This window comes from Gracilinanus agilis, chromosome 5, assembly GCF_016433145.1.
Source record: "Gracilinanus agilis isolate LMUSP501 chromosome 5, AgileGrace, whole genome shotgun sequence".
Lineage (NCBI taxonomy): Eukaryota > Metazoa > Chordata > Mammalia > Didelphimorphia > Didelphidae > Gracilinanus > Gracilinanus agilis.
In genome coordinates this window covers 36,650,528-36,666,206 of record NC_058134.1, presented here as the reverse complement: position 1 = coordinate 36,666,206, position 15,679 = coordinate 36,650,528, and positions in this window count along the sequence as shown.

Genomic DNA, 15,679 nt, shown 5'->3' with positions numbered 1-15,679 from the left:
CTTCCTTCCTTCCTCCCTCCCTCCCTCCCTCCCTCCCTTCTTTCCCTTTTCTGTGTGTTAGAATCAGAAACAAAGGGAGCTACTTTCATGTACTTGCCTTAGCATCATTCATTCCGTTTCAGCAAGCATTTACAGAGTGCCTGCTGTATACTCAAGTCCTATTCCCAAATATGTAAAGGGGTGGGGATGTATAACAGAAGAAAACCCAGCTTCTGCCCACAAAGGCCTGACAATTTAGTAGGAAGATGAGTCATAGACATGAAATACTTGTCACCAAGCAGGATGGTTTGTGAGTAGGGGTCAGTTGAGTGTTCTAACTTTCAATAGTGTGGGAGTTCAGAGGAGGGAGAATCACTGAAAGTTGGAATAGACAAGTGTTTGGCTTTTGATGGAGTGTAAAGTGCGTTCTTTACTATATACTGGATATTCTGTGCTTCTGGGGTTTACCAGCACTGTCCAGGGACCCCAAGAACAGGGTTCAGACAAATGTATTTCTAGAGTCTTTAAGTCTGAGTTTCTTGGACTCTCTAGGACTTTCTTGTTTCCTTTCTTAAAAGAAAAAATATTCTGGGAGAGCTAGCTGTCTCTTTGCCTCATGTAGCTCTGAGGGAGGGTCTGAACCCTACAGTGGGATACAATTTAAAGGCCAGGTATAGTGCTTGAGGGTTGTTTTTTTTTTTTTAGTCAGAAATTGTTGTGGCAAAGTGATGTACCTGCAAACCATCTCCCCAGAAATCTCTATCCCAGCTCCTCCTCCTTCTCCTCTCTTAGCCCAGCTCCTCAGCTCCAAATAGGAGAAGGAATTTTAGCTCCTCATAAAGTTTTATTTGCCATAAGCACTGGTCTTCTGGTTGGGAAGATCTTTAATATGGCACCTTGTTGATGTTGATGGCACCCTATAATAGTGCCCTGAAGGTTGGCCCACTGACAGGGACAGGAGGAAGCCAGAGCTGGGAGAATATATGTCTAAAGCACTTTGCAGTCTTGAAAGAGCTCTAAAAATGCTAAGTGATCTATAGCAGCAGCTTCTAACCTTATTCACCTCACAGACCCCTTTGGCAATCTGATGAAGCCTTTCTTGGAATAATGTGTTTAAGTTCACAAAATAAAATATATGGTATCACAAAGGAAACCAATTACAGAAAAATATAATTACCAGCTTGAAAAACCAAGGGGACGGACGCCAGGTGAAGAATCCCTGATCTCTAGAGTCTCTTCCAGCTCTAACCTTTTAGGATTCCAAGCTGGCTAAGGGGAATGAGATGATTTCAGATCCTTGTGAGAAGCCAGATGGGAGGTTCACTCATTCCCTCCCGTCCCCCTGCCTTGATGGAGTAGAGGGACGAGAGTGGCTCCTGGAGCCTCTCCCACCAATGATCAGGGTATCCTTTACCCTCTACTCTGAATTGAGAATTCCTGCTCTCTTCCCCCATCTCCCAGCTCTTCCTTCCTCCCTCCCTTCTTTCCTCCCTCCCTTCCTTCCTTCCTCCCTCCCTCCTTTCTTACCTTCCTTCCTTCCTTCCTTCCTTCCTTCCTTCCTTCCTTCCTTCCTTCCTTCCTTCTTCTTCAACCAGAGTCACACCATTAGGAAGTGTCTGAGGCCAAATTTCAACACAAGATCTTCCATTTCCAGGCCTAGATCTCTATCCACTGAACCACCTAGCTGTCTCCGGTTCTTTGTCTTTCACAAGATCACTCAGTGAGGACCTATCAGAGGTGGGATTCCATCCTCCAGGTCTGATTCTCTTATTCCCTTCTGTCATCTTGTTTCTCTATAAATGGAAGACACCACTTGCCTACTTTGGTGAGATTTGCTGAGACTTAGATAAACTTTTCATTGGTATTTCACATAGCTCTGTGATTGCCTAAATATTGGGAGGTGATGAAGAGGATAATAACATTTCTGGTAGTGGGTAAGTAATCTTACTTCTTTTATGTTTCCTCCTTAAGTACTAGGAAGAAATGATACCACTTCAAAGTAGGAGTAATATAGACAGACACTCAGGTGCTCATAGATTGGTTATTGCCTGACATACAGTAAGTACTATAGAAGTAAGTTTGTAAGTACTATATAAGTATTAAATAAGTTATTTATATTATTATTATTTTTGTTGATGTTGTTCTAGATTCTCAGAGTCATTAGAAGAACATTGATCAGAGGCAGCAGCATCTTTAAGCAAGACTTAAGATTCAATATAAAGGATGGATATAGGAATTCCATATCAGGCATTCAGAAACAGGAGACTATCTTACTTCAAAGTCATTAGCAGACCTCCTTTCAAATTGCATGTATGTTCTTATGAAGCCCAAATCTTCTTTAAGTAAACAACAACAAAATATCTCATCTCCCTATTGAATTCCAGGTCAGTCATTTTGAGTCATTCTTTGTGCCAGTGGGATCCTGGGCATCTAGCCTTGCTGGAGTTCATTTTTTTCTCCCACAAAATGTGTGGGTTGGACCAGGTGGTCTTTCCTGATGCTTTTTAGTTAGTGATGCTCTCTTTCCCCATAAAATTACTTGGCATATATTTTTATTTATTCATATTCATTTAAGATTTCTCAGCCTCTTCCCCACCCATGTAAGTTCCCAAAGAGCACTTTTCTTGTCTTTGCATCCTCAGTGCCCAGCACAGTGCCGGAACCACAACAGGCACTTAATCCATTATTGTTGTTAAATTGAATTCAGCTCCTTTCCTGCTCTGACTCCCGATCTCACTGCTGCCTTTTAAAATCCTAAGGAATGCAAGCTTTGGGTTTCCCAAGCCCTCAAGTCAGGGGTTGACTGAGTTTCCCAAATCCTGGGCTTTTGTCTATATGGGAAAAACACTTGGGACTATTAGGTGCCAAAACGTTGCCTGTTCTGCCCCCAGCTCTGGAGTACCCTGCCAACCTGAGGCTCAGAATGTTAATGCTATAAATGCCTTTAAGATGTCAAGACTACACTCATGTTTGTTTAATCTGGCTTTTCCTAAACAATAGCTTGTCTCAGGATAGAATCAGAAGTGCTTTGAATTTTTTTTTGGGTGGGGGGGGATGAAGGGGGAAGAGAGAATGGCATGAAATTAGAAACATCAGAAAACAGAATTTTTGGTCCTTTGAATGATATTCTAGAATAAAACCGTAAACATTGTGAGAATATTTTAAATGCAAAGGAAGGTTACTATAGTTTCAAAATAAAGGACAAATTTTTTTAAAGTATCTTCTCAATCAATGGCATCAAGAGATAAATTTGATGGTGTAGAAATCCCCTGGTTGGAGACATCTGGTGACCAAGAGAGCCTGACTCCATCGCATTTATGTGCCCTATGATAAATCAGCCCAGCTTGTAGCAGAAATCTGCCTCGTTGATGTAAATGTTAATATTAAATCTTTTGGTTTTTCTCTGAGAACAAAGCACTTGGCTCCCTGGTGCGACTCTGGGAATAGTTAACTGGTTAGAAATGAACACATACCATTGGTAGAGAGGTCAAGTCTGTTTTCCTTCTTTAAAGTGGCTTTGAGATTGGAACAGCTGCAACTATCCACTATAGTAGGGACTCATCATGGGGTCTATGAACTTACTTAAAAAAATTTTTTTTTTTTATAAACCCTTACCTTCCGTCTTGGAGTCAATACTGTGTATTGGCTCCAAGGCAGAAGAGTGGTAAGGGCTAGGCAATGGGAGTCAAGTGACTTGCCCAGGGTCACACAGTTGGGAAGTGTCTGAGGCCAGATTTGAACCCAATTCCTCTTGTCTCTAGGCCTGGCTCTCAATCCACTGAGCTACACAGCTGCCCCCGGGTCTATGAACTTATTTAAAAAATTGGGGTGTTTCAATATCATTGGTTTCCTTTGTTATCCTGTGGATTTTTTTAAGCATTTAAAAATTCAGTCTAAGAAGAGAGACCCAGAGACTTTGCCAGACAGCTAAAAAGGTCTAGGACAGACAAAAAGATGAATAACTCCTGCTCTAAAAGGGGTTATTAAAGCTTAGAGAGTAAAAGAAAAAAAGCTGCTCTGATTGTTTATAACAGAAGTGTGAAACATGGATCCACAATGCAACAGAACCAGATTAAAATGTCTTAATTAAATAAAAATACAATCAAACATAGATACTATTAATTTTTAGTTTTCTAATTCAGTATGCTGTCCTCAGGAATCCTTATGTATCCATTTGCAGCACCTTGTTTCCAATTGAGTTTGACACCAGTTTAAAAGCTACTTTTCCCCCTTGTACTAGCCAAGAATACCTAACCCCTGTCCCTCATAATCACCAAAGGTACTAAGCGTGGAAAAAAAATTAAATCAAAAGATCAGATTTGAGATACCTCAAGAGGTACAATAGAATCGGTGCTCTATATAGAACCATAGAACCTTATGGCTCTGCCATCTTGAGCAAGACATTGAAATGATCTGAGCTTCAGTTCTCTCTTCTGTGAAATGAAAGGTGGGATTGGTGGCCTCTAAGATCCAGAGCAGCTCCGGATCTACGATCTTGTGATATATGAAATCTTCCTTTGATGAACTATCAACAGGGGTGCCACCAGGCAGTGTTTGCCATGTCATTTCAAGTGGCTTCTTTCTGGGGAAGGCCATTTTGTTACCCAAGTCAAGAAGGCAAGGCACTGGTCCACTAATAGCCCTAAGGAAGAAATCTATTTTTCTTCTAGTCAACCTGAAAATGCAAACACAGGCCTCTTGGTTGGTGTTTCCTAAACTGACTTGTAGATATGTGGCCGTGTTGGCAGGAAGGAAGCAATCAAGGAGAGACTTCATTTTGGTAGAACTGTTTAATTCTCAAAGACCTGCATATCTGACTGATTTGCCCTGTGTTTATGCTCCCCTATACTGTGTGTATCCTTGGGGAGCATCTCATGCGTTGGACTAGACTTTAAATTGCCTGAGGTCTTTGGCAAAGAGCACACGAGGGGATTGTACAGGAATGAATTTATTTCTCATAATCAGTCAAAGCTGCAACCTTAACAATACTTTGTAAGCTTTCCTTATGCTTCCATGGAAATGGTACAGGTAATAGGATACATGCAATGAATGGCTAGGGGACCATGAATGGTACTCATCAAATAAAAATTCAAGTGCATGGAATTTTTTTTAAACCCTTACCTTCCATCTTGGAATCAATACTGTGTATTGGCTCCAAGGCAGAAGAGCGGTAAGGATTAGGCAATGGGGGTCAAGTGACTTGCCCAGGATCACACAGCTGGGAAGTATCTGAGGCCAGATTTGAACCCAGGACCTCCCATCTCTAGGCCTGGCTCTCAATTCACTGAGCCACCCAGTTGCCCCAATGGGTGGGACTTTTAAGAAGGAGAAGGGGAGTTGATATAATAAAAACAAAATAATAAATTTAGAATATAAGCTACTCATCCTCATTATAATAGCCAATGTTTATTTAGTACTTGAAGTTTTACAAAGTGATTTATGCAGTCATATATTATCTCATTTGATCTGCATAAAGACCCTGACATGTAGTTGCTTTTGTAATCCTCATTTTGCAGATGAAGAAACTGAGGCAGACAAAAAAGTTGAGTGACTTCCCCTGGGGTACATAACAGCATTTCAACTCAATTTTTTTTGCAAATTCAGTCTTCTCTATATTGTGCCAAAAGACAAGGATTTATCTCTGGCAGAGATGGTCTGGAATCAATAGTTTCTAAAAGATGGATGCTTTGAGTCTGCTTTTTTATTTGTTGAGTAGGTAGATGCCAGCATGAAAGTGAATGAGACCATTCTGTTTTCCATAGTTTATACTCAGGTTGCATGACTTCAGGAACAGAGAAATGCTAGTTTCATCTGAGGGGATGATTGGAAGAGTGGCTGACTCAAGCTGGCTGCTCCAGCGTTGTGGCCTCTTTCCAATTTTAGGCTGCTTTACCTTGGAATCTTTGGGTTGGGCATGGTGTTTTTACAATATCCTTGCTTAAGGGTAGGTAACCTTGCTTCACCCTGCCTTCCCTGTATGGGATAGAGTTAGAGGCTTAGATTTCACAAGGATAGGGTGAGAATTAAAGAGAATGAGCAGTGAATTATTTGAAGTCATTTTTCCTTTTCTGTTTTGTTTTTGCATAGAGGGGAGAGGCATATAAGAGCAAATGGGGGCTACATAGAGGAAAAGAAGGGGAGAAAGAAAGGAATAGCTTGAGTTGTTTTTTAGTTTTTCTATTAGCAGAGGTAAGGCAATAAATTTGATAATTTGTCCAAAGTCATATAGCCAAGATATATCAGAAGATTTGAACCACGATCTTCTTAATGCCAATTCCAGACTTCTTTCTAATATACCATACTGCCTTTGTAGTAAAGGGAATGAAGAAAAATCAGACCTTTGAGTTAATTTGGTGTAGGGATCTTCTAGGTAGAAAATTCCCTCTACCAATCCAGGCAGGAATCTGCTCTGAAATATCTAGTCTTTAGAGAACTTGTTAGGGATATCAAAGGGAGAAGTGATTTGCCCAGCATTACACAGGTTAGAGATAGGACTGGAACCTAGGTCTTCTTGACTTGGAGGTCAGTTCTCTAATAAATCCTTTAAAAAAGTTTATTGACTGAGATTTATTGAGTTTTTTAAAATCACAGAATAACTTTTATTTATATCAAGAAAGAAAGCAAGAAATAGAGTAGATAAGTATAGGCGTCCAATCAGTCTTTCAATCAATCATCAGGCATTTATTAAGAATCTACTAGCCACCTATTGTGTTATACTGCTTTAGGAATACTATAGAAATGAACAAAGAGGGGGCAGCTGAGTGGCTCAGTGGATTGAGAGCTAGGCCTAGAGATGGGAGGTCCTACGTTCAAATCTGGCCTCAGACACTTCCTAGCTGTGTGACCCTGGGCAAGTCACTTAACCCCCATTGCCTAGCCCTTACCACTCTTCTGTCTTAGAACCAATATACAGTATTGATTCTAAGATGGAAGGTGAATGTTTTTAAAAAAAATTAACAAAGAAAATGTCAAAATCCCTGCTCCTGAGGAGATAATATTTTCCCATGGAGATGATACAGGAGGGCAGGAAACTGGTAATTCCTGTGCAATGAGGACAAAGACAAGTACAGGGTGTTCTAAAAATCTTAGTTAACGTTTAAAACTGCATTACTACTTTGAGGATACCTTTATAATACAAGGTGGGCAGAGATGGGGGGCTACAGAGAAATCTAGTCAAAGTGCTCTAGAAAATTTGAGGAAGAAGAAAACGTTTTTAATATGTGTGGGTTTGGCTACTAATATAGCTAACTTTTGCAGGTAGTTGTATGACTTAGTAGGAACCTTTTTCTTCTAAGGAAAGGTCAGCATGACTCCTCAAAGTACCTTATAGCAGATTGGTTCTGACAGTGAAAACTTGGGGTGACATCCTAATTAAGACCCAGATCTGGAAGGGACCTCAGAGATCATCTTGTCTAACTCTCATGTTGGACAGGAGAAGAAACTGAGGCTCAATTAGATTTTATAAATAATTCATGTTCTAGGAGTGGGGAAGGATGATAGAGGGCATTATTATATATGTTTCTGGGCAGCTAGGTAGCATAGGGAGTAGAGTACCTGGCCTGAAATCAGGAACTCAAATCTGACCTTAGATACTAACTAGCTGAATGATCCTGGGAAAGTCATTTAACTCTTTTTGCCTCAGTTTCCTCATCTGTCAAATGAGCTGGAGAAGGAAATGGCAAACCACTCCAGTTGTCTCTGAAAAGAAACCCCCATTTGGTCATGAAGAATCAGACATGACTGAAAAAAGACTGAACTAATATGTTTTTCTGGGGAGAATATGCATGTGGTTTTGGGGTATATGCTTTAACCACTCTTGGGCTATGGCTTTCAAGTGATGTGGAAGGAAACTGCGAAGGCTTAGGAGACTTCTTTCCTTACCCATGCCATTCTATCTCTAGTATCTGCCATGCCTAGAATGTACTCTCTAATTTTCTCCAAAGCTCATTTCAAGTCTCCTGAAGACTCTCCTGCAGGAAAAAGTGTCTTCCCATTCCACTACATTCATATTTATTTTACCTCTATTTGTCTTGCATGTAATTGTATTTGTACAAATATAAGATTCGGAGTCAGAAGATCTAGGTTTGAATCTCACCTCCATCACTAATTGCTATAGAAACCTTGGACAAATCACTTCACTTAACCACTAGATCTTGGTTTCCTCATCCATAACACAAGCGAATCAAACAAGATCCATTCCAAGTATCCTTCCAGTTTCTAACTGATGAACCTATATGTACACGTTGTTGCCCTCTGTGTGGTGTAAGATCCTTGAGGGTAGAGACTGTTTCACTTTAATCTTTCTATCCCCCATAACTTGCACAGTGTCTGGTAGTAGAGGGATACTTGCTAAATGCTGGTTGATGGACAAATTGGTCTTGCAAGTGCCATTTATTAGTCATTAGCAGGAAACAAGATAGATGACTTTATTCCACATAGTGCTGACCTGGAGGTTAGACATTTTGACTGTTGTTTATAGCTCAGTACAGAGGAAGGAGATGGTTATCATCAGTTAGACTTGTGGAGATGTGCTGAATATTGAAATGTCAGGCAGAAAACCATCCTTTTTCAGAAGAAGAAGTCAGCTTTAACCAGAATGAAGGAAACAGTCTGGGAGTTGATGACCAATCTCTCATGATCCAATTTGGGGGGGGGGTTGTTAAAAAGAACAGGTTGGACTTGATCTCTAAGGCCCCTTGATTACAAAATTCTGTGACTATGAATTTCTAGCATACTGACTGAGGCTTTGATCAAGTTATGTTAGGAAAAAGAATCAAGAATTTCAGGAAGGGCCTGACTGCTAAGAAACCCAGATTTAAGACTATGGAAGAATATCTATTTCTAAATATTCTAGGAGGAATATCTATTTCTAAAATATTTCAAGGTCTGAAAAATATTTCATGGACTCTGGTGATGTTTCACATCGGTTCTTTGCAGCACCATCACCTCTAGTTTACAGATGAGAAAGCCAAGGTTCTGATTATTTAAATTACTTGAACATGGTGACACAGCTAATAAGGGCCAGAAGTAGTATTTGAACCTGAAATTTTGAATTCTCAGCTTATCGTGCAAGGCATTGCACCTTGCTCTCTTTCAAAAATAACCTCCTTTGTTAATTTCGTATTTCCTTGAGAGGAAAGGTGGGGGAAATGGTTCTTTTAGGGGTTTGTTGGCAAGCCTATGGTACCCATGCCAGAGGAGGCTGCTCCCCTCCCCTTCTCCACTCTTGCCTGAAGACATTTCTCATATGACCCACCCCTCTGCCCATCAGTCCAATGGGAGCACTTCATCTCTCCCCAGTCTGGGGTAAGGTGGGGGGGTTCACAAATGGGGTGAGGGTTGCAGTTTGGGCATTCAGTCTCTAAAAGGTTCACTACCACTGTTTTAAAGACATAGTCATCAATCTATTTTTCCTGTTTTAATGCTTGCTGTAGAATTTTAATAAAACGATTTCCTGTGTTGAGGGTGGGGCCAGAAAGATGAGATGGAAAGCATACTGGTTTTAGGGTCTTTAGAACATAGACATAGCTGGAAAGAACTGAAGAGGCCACCAACTCCAACACCTTCATTTTGTAGCTAGGGAAACTGAGGCCCAGGAAGGTTAAATGATTTGCCCAGATAAGAAGTATTAGAGGTTGGATTTGAATTCAAGTCATCTGGAACGAGTACTTCTTTCTACTATGTCAGAGGTCCTTCACCTAGGGTTAGAAAACAAACAAACCAGTCTATGGCTAGATTTCAAGGGGTCTGTGAACTTGGATGGGAAAGTAAATTAAATCTTAATTTTCCCCAATCTCTAAAATCTCTGAAATATAGCATTTCCTTTGATTATGAATTTAATACAAAACAAAATGTTTTTTCTGAGAAGGGATCCATAGTGTTCATCTGACTTCCAAAAGGGTTCCTGACACACACACTTAATGAGTTAAGGGCCCTGGGTTTGTTATGCCACTGGTATGATCTTGGGGAGTCTCCTTAGTGGCTTGGTCATCTGGTTCCTCATTGGTAACATGGGGGGATTCAATCATTAAATTTATGGTCTTATATTGGTTAAAGTCTCTTGCAATCAACCAAGTGCTTTCCTAATGATCCCTTTCCAGGGTCTTTGGCTTGTGACACTGCCTGACCTGTATTTTCAGCACTGAACATTCCGCCGGTGATCTGCATTTCCCCAAAGGTTCAACATGTTCTGTGGTCCTGAAAAGTCACTAGGCCAGGTGCGTCCGGCCAGAGGAACTCTGCTGGGCCAGGTGCAGAGCAAAGAATGGCACCTGCTTAAGCTGGCAAGACTTCTGAGAGCAGTGCTGTAATCCCAAATAATAATAATGACAATAATAATGGTGATAATGTGGTACTTTGGATTTCTGAAGGGCTGCTGGATCAGAAGGTCCAAGAACTTGGCAAAGGTTTCATCGACAGGCCAGGATGTATGGTTAGTGTTCTCAGGTTGTCAGGCAGAGGGAGGAAAACAAAAGGAACCTTCTAAGCCTCTTTCCATGAGAAGGACAAGAGCCTTGAGTCCTGTGAGTAAAAGGGAACAGATAATGTTAATCCTTGTAAAATGATAACAGTAACAGCTTACATTTATATAGCACATAATGATCTGCAAAGCTCTTTTTACGTATCATCTCATTAAATTCTCAGAACAGCTCTGTGATTTAGGTGTTATTTTTATTCTTGTTTTATGTATAAGGAATGAGGCTGAACAAGGTTAAGTGACTTGTGAAAGGTCACACAACTAGTTTGTATCTGAGGCAAGATTTGAACTTGGGTCTTTTCGACTCCAAGTCCAGTGTTTTATCCATCCAGAAGCTACGACAAAACAACATGTTAGTCACCTGTCCATTCATTCATCCATTTGTTTTTCTTTGAAAATATTTATTTTTATTAATCTATTAATTGATTCATTAGGCACTGTGGCTGGTCATATCAGGATGGCAAAAACTCAACATGAACTCGGCTCTTTGGGAAGCTACCTTGAATAGTAGAGAAAATGTATGTACAAATAATTGCAATAATGGGGGGCAGTAAAATGGGGAGGTCAAACCAATCAACAAACAAGCATTTATTAAGCATCTACTATCTTCTAGGCACTGTGCTAGTGCTTTATAAATATTATCTTATTTGATCTTCCCAACAACCCAGTGAGGTAGGTGCTATTATGATCCCCATTTTACAGTTGAGGAAACTGAGGCAACAGAGGTTAAATAACTTGTTCAAGCTCACAAAACTAGTAAATATCTGAGATTGGATCTTGCAGTACCTAGCTGCTTAGATTTTAGCACATCCTCTGGTAGGCTTTTACTATGTTCTCATGGGCAAGATAGAAATGAGATTTGGATACATAACTGATGTATGAATGAACAAATTGAATTGAATAAATAGTTTCAAAGAGTGCTGATTAATTGATTTTAACCTAGAGGATTCTGAGTCATTTATGCCATTCTTCCTGATTCTTCAAAGATCACCAACTTTGGTTCAGCATCATACAAATGAATTCTCCTAATACCTTTAATTTTATTCATCCAGGCCAGATGTTTTGACTTAGTGAGAAAATTTAGGAGCTTTCTTAGCAATTTATTTAAAAAGCTATCTTGGATTTCAATTCTCTATTTTCCCCCTGTTACCTCCTTTCTTATTTGATAACCATTTTCCTTGATAAGCAATAAAGTAATGTAAGAGTGAGATAATGCAGTTCTCTTTTTCTGTCATCTGGTACCATGGCCTCACTTAAATCCTCTACTAGTCTTGTACCTTCCTTGTTCTTCTTTCTATAGGGTACTGTTATTGGCCGTGTTCTATTCTTAAAGGGCCTGAAATAAGAATTTTTTGTTTTTTTCCCCTCCCTCCATCCTTCCTTCGTTCCTTCGTTCTTTTATTCCTTCCTTCCTTTGTTCCTTCCTTCCATTAGAGATAATCTACGAGGAAGAGCAGAACACTACATATTTTAAAAGAATGATTTTTCATAAGAATAATATTAGGCCTAACTAGAACTTATTAGGCTTCTTTTAAAACTTTTCAATCACATAAATGAATTCAATTCATTACATATCATTATAGTCCCTTCACTTTGGGTGGCCTGCAAGATTTTGCTTAAGGCCCTCTCCTCTTTCCTATGTACTCTCTGGGCAATCGATCCAACTCTTGTGGGTTCAGTTATCTTCTCTATTTAGAAGACTTCCAGATCTATATTGTAACTTTTAGTCTATATCCTTATCTCCTCTTCCACTATAGAAGCTTTCTTTTGAATATCTCCAACTTGAAGGCTGTCAAACAACTCAAACTCAACATCCCTTTTCCTGCTTAGGCTTGCCTCTCCTCTAAACTTTGGTTTCTGTAAATGATATTACCAGCTTTCTAGTGACCAAGTTTACAAGCTTTGAATCATCCTTATTTATTCTTGTTTTAATCTAATCAGTTTTTGAGTCCTGTTAATTTTGTCTCCATACAGTATCTTGTGCCCATACCCCCTTTTCACACTCACACAACAACTACTCTAGTTTAGATTCTTTTCTCCTGTTTCGCTACATCCTTTTACTCGCTCACTTTGCCCAAGCATCCTTGACTTAGCTGCCAAAATAATCTTCCTAAGCACAAGTCTACTCATGTTGTTCTTTGATCAGGCAGTTTCAGTGGCTCCCTATTACCCCTAGGGTAAATTACACTCTTCTGCTTGGCCTGTAAAATCTCACAAGCTATACCCAACCTACCCTTCATGTACTTTCTAGGCAAACTGGCCTACTATCTTCTACTTTCTCTACATGGCCTTCCACCTCCTACTTCCCAACTTTGAACAGTCTCTTCCACATGCCAGGAACGCATTCACTCCTCAACTCTACCTCATAGAAACCTAAGATTTTTTCAAAGTTTATATCAGCTTCTGTGTTGAGCGGGAAGTCTTTCCTGATTTCTATAATTATAAGTGTTCTTTCCTTCCTCAATTATCATGTATATATTTATCTATTTACATGTACTATCTTCCTAGGAGAATGTAAGCTTCCTGAAAACAGGAGTTGTTTTTCATTTTGTTTTTATATCTTCACTGCCTAATCCAGGGCATTAAGTATGTTGTTGCTTAGTTGTTTTCAGTTGTGTCTATCTCTTCATGACTCCTTTTTAGAGTTTTCTTGGTTAAGATACTGAATTGCTTTGCCATTTTTTATAGCTCATTTTATAGATGAGGAAACTGAGGCAAACAAGGTTAAGTGATTTATTAATCCAGGGTCACACAGTGAGTAAGTTACCTTAGGCCAGATTTGAATTGAGGTCTTCCTTACTCCAGCCTGGCACTCTATCCACTGTACCACTTAGCTGCCTTTCTAATCAAGCATAGTAGATATTTAATAAATGCTTGCTGGATTGGACTGGAGCGATTTTCCATTCACTACCTCTAAGTTTCTATCAGAATTCATTGTTTAGACATTCCCCTTACTTTCCCTCTTATCTGGCCATGGTTAGCGTGTCCTCTATTTGTTTAGTTCTACTTTCCATTTTTACATTATTTCAGAAAGTTCTTTCTGGGTTTCTTAATAGCCCTCATTCTTGTCAATCTTAATTGCATCAGAGTGCTCCATTACATTAATGTACCACAATTTATTTAATCATCCTCCTGTTATTGAATATCTAGATTGCTTTGGTTTTTTTTTTCTTTTCGTAGTTATAAATAATGCTGCTTTAAAAATATTTTAGGATTTTTTTCTAACTCCCAATTGTCCCAGGAGTAGGATTTTTTAAATATCAAAAGGTATGACTATTTTTTGAACTTTGGTTATGTATTTCCAGATGGCTTTCCTAAAGTGTTTTACTAGTTTTCAATACTACCAGCAATGAATGTTTACTCCTGAGTATTTTGGAAGTATTCCTGTAAAATTCCAGGCTCTCAGGAATTGGAATGTAAGCTCCTTGAAGGCAGAGACCTTGTTTTTGCCTTTTCTACTTGATTATTTATATGTTGCTCCCCCAGTAGACTGTGAGTGACTAGAGAGCAGGGATTTTTTTTTGTCTTTACTTAGCATAGGGCCTGACACATAGTAGGTGCTTAAGCAATCCTTATTTGCTTGAATTCACTGCCTGCCTTCCCTGGCTTAGTTCAAGATTCAGCTCAAAATTCTCCCTTCTGCAGGAGGGCTTACCCAGTCTTTTTCCATCTCTTGATTGAGATTATCTTTCTATCTGTCCTACATAAATCTTATGTATAGCTACTTGCATATTTTTCTTCTATTATATTGTAACTTGAATGTAAGGACCTCACTTTAGCATTTCTTTGTTTCCCCAGAGTTTAGCATGATACTTGGCACATAGTAAGCCCTTGCTTAATGGTTTGTTGATTTTTGGAAGAGATCTCATGCTAATGAGGAAAATAAGTCAAAGAATATTTTCCTTTAAGACCCTCAATAAGTGCTTTCAGTTCATTTCCCTCTCTGACACTGCTAATTGCTAGGATGTTTTTACTGAGTAGAAATCTGCCTTTGTTGTGATGAGCTTTAATGAAGAAGAGCCATTCTAAGCTCTACAGTTTATGAGTGTGGACAGTGGATGTTGCTGAGAAAAGACTTTTACATAGTAGTGTCTTTTCTGAGTCAGTACCTATAATTCTCTTTTAAAAATAATTTAATTATTTTAAACATTAATTTAAGAAATGAGTTTCAAATTATCTCTCTCCCTCCCATTCCTCCTCCACTCATGGCAAGTGGATTTGATTTCCATTATACATATGTAGTTATGTAAAACATATTTCCATATTAGTTATGTTGTAGGAAAAAAACAATAAAAAGCAAGAAATATAAAGAAATTGAAAAAAAAACTTGCTCAATCTGTCCTCAGAATTCACCAGTTCTCTGGAAGTAGATAGCATTTTTCATCATGGGTTGTTATTTTGTATAATGTTCTCCTGGTTCTGCTCATTTCACTTTGCATGAGTTCATATAAGTCTTCCCAGGTTTTTCGGTTACTGTCTACCTTATTTTATGAGAAATAAGTTATTTCTTATAGTACAATAATACTCCATCACAATCATCTAACACAGCTTGTTTAGCCATTCCCCAACTGATGGGCATCCCCTTTATCTTCAATTTTTTGCCACCATAAAAAGAGCTGCTCTAAATATTTTTTTATATATGGTCCTCTTCCTTTTTTCCCCAGTTCCTCTAATTCTACTAGGTCAGGTGGTACATTTTTCCTTCTTTGAGAGGACAATGATTTATATAATAACTGCCTTATTTTAATGATAGTGTTTTCATGGCTTATGTTAAACTTTTTAGCATGCTGATATAGGTAAAAACCTTTCAAAATTATAGAACTTATCAACTGAGTTTGTTGTGCAAGTCTCTTCTAATATGGTGGGGAAGGAGATATCACTTATATGAATTAAACTTGGAATCCAGAGAGAGCAAAAGAACCTATGCTAAAGTGACATCAGCAAGAAATCACCTGAAAGACATGCAGATCCCTTCAAAGGGATTAAAAGAAGAAGAAACGTGATTGTTAGAGCAAGCCTTGAATTTATTTCATTCCCTACCATGGCAGCTGTCCATGGAGGAGGGAGGGGTAACCTTCACACTTTGGCTCAAAGCAAAAGGAGAGAGGAATTGTGAGCTGAAAAGAGTACAGCATTTTCCTAAGCCTGTTTTTTTGTTGTTGTTGGAGGGAGAGGCATTTGGAAAACCTATTTGTCTCAGGTATCTTGCAGTAACATTGCCTG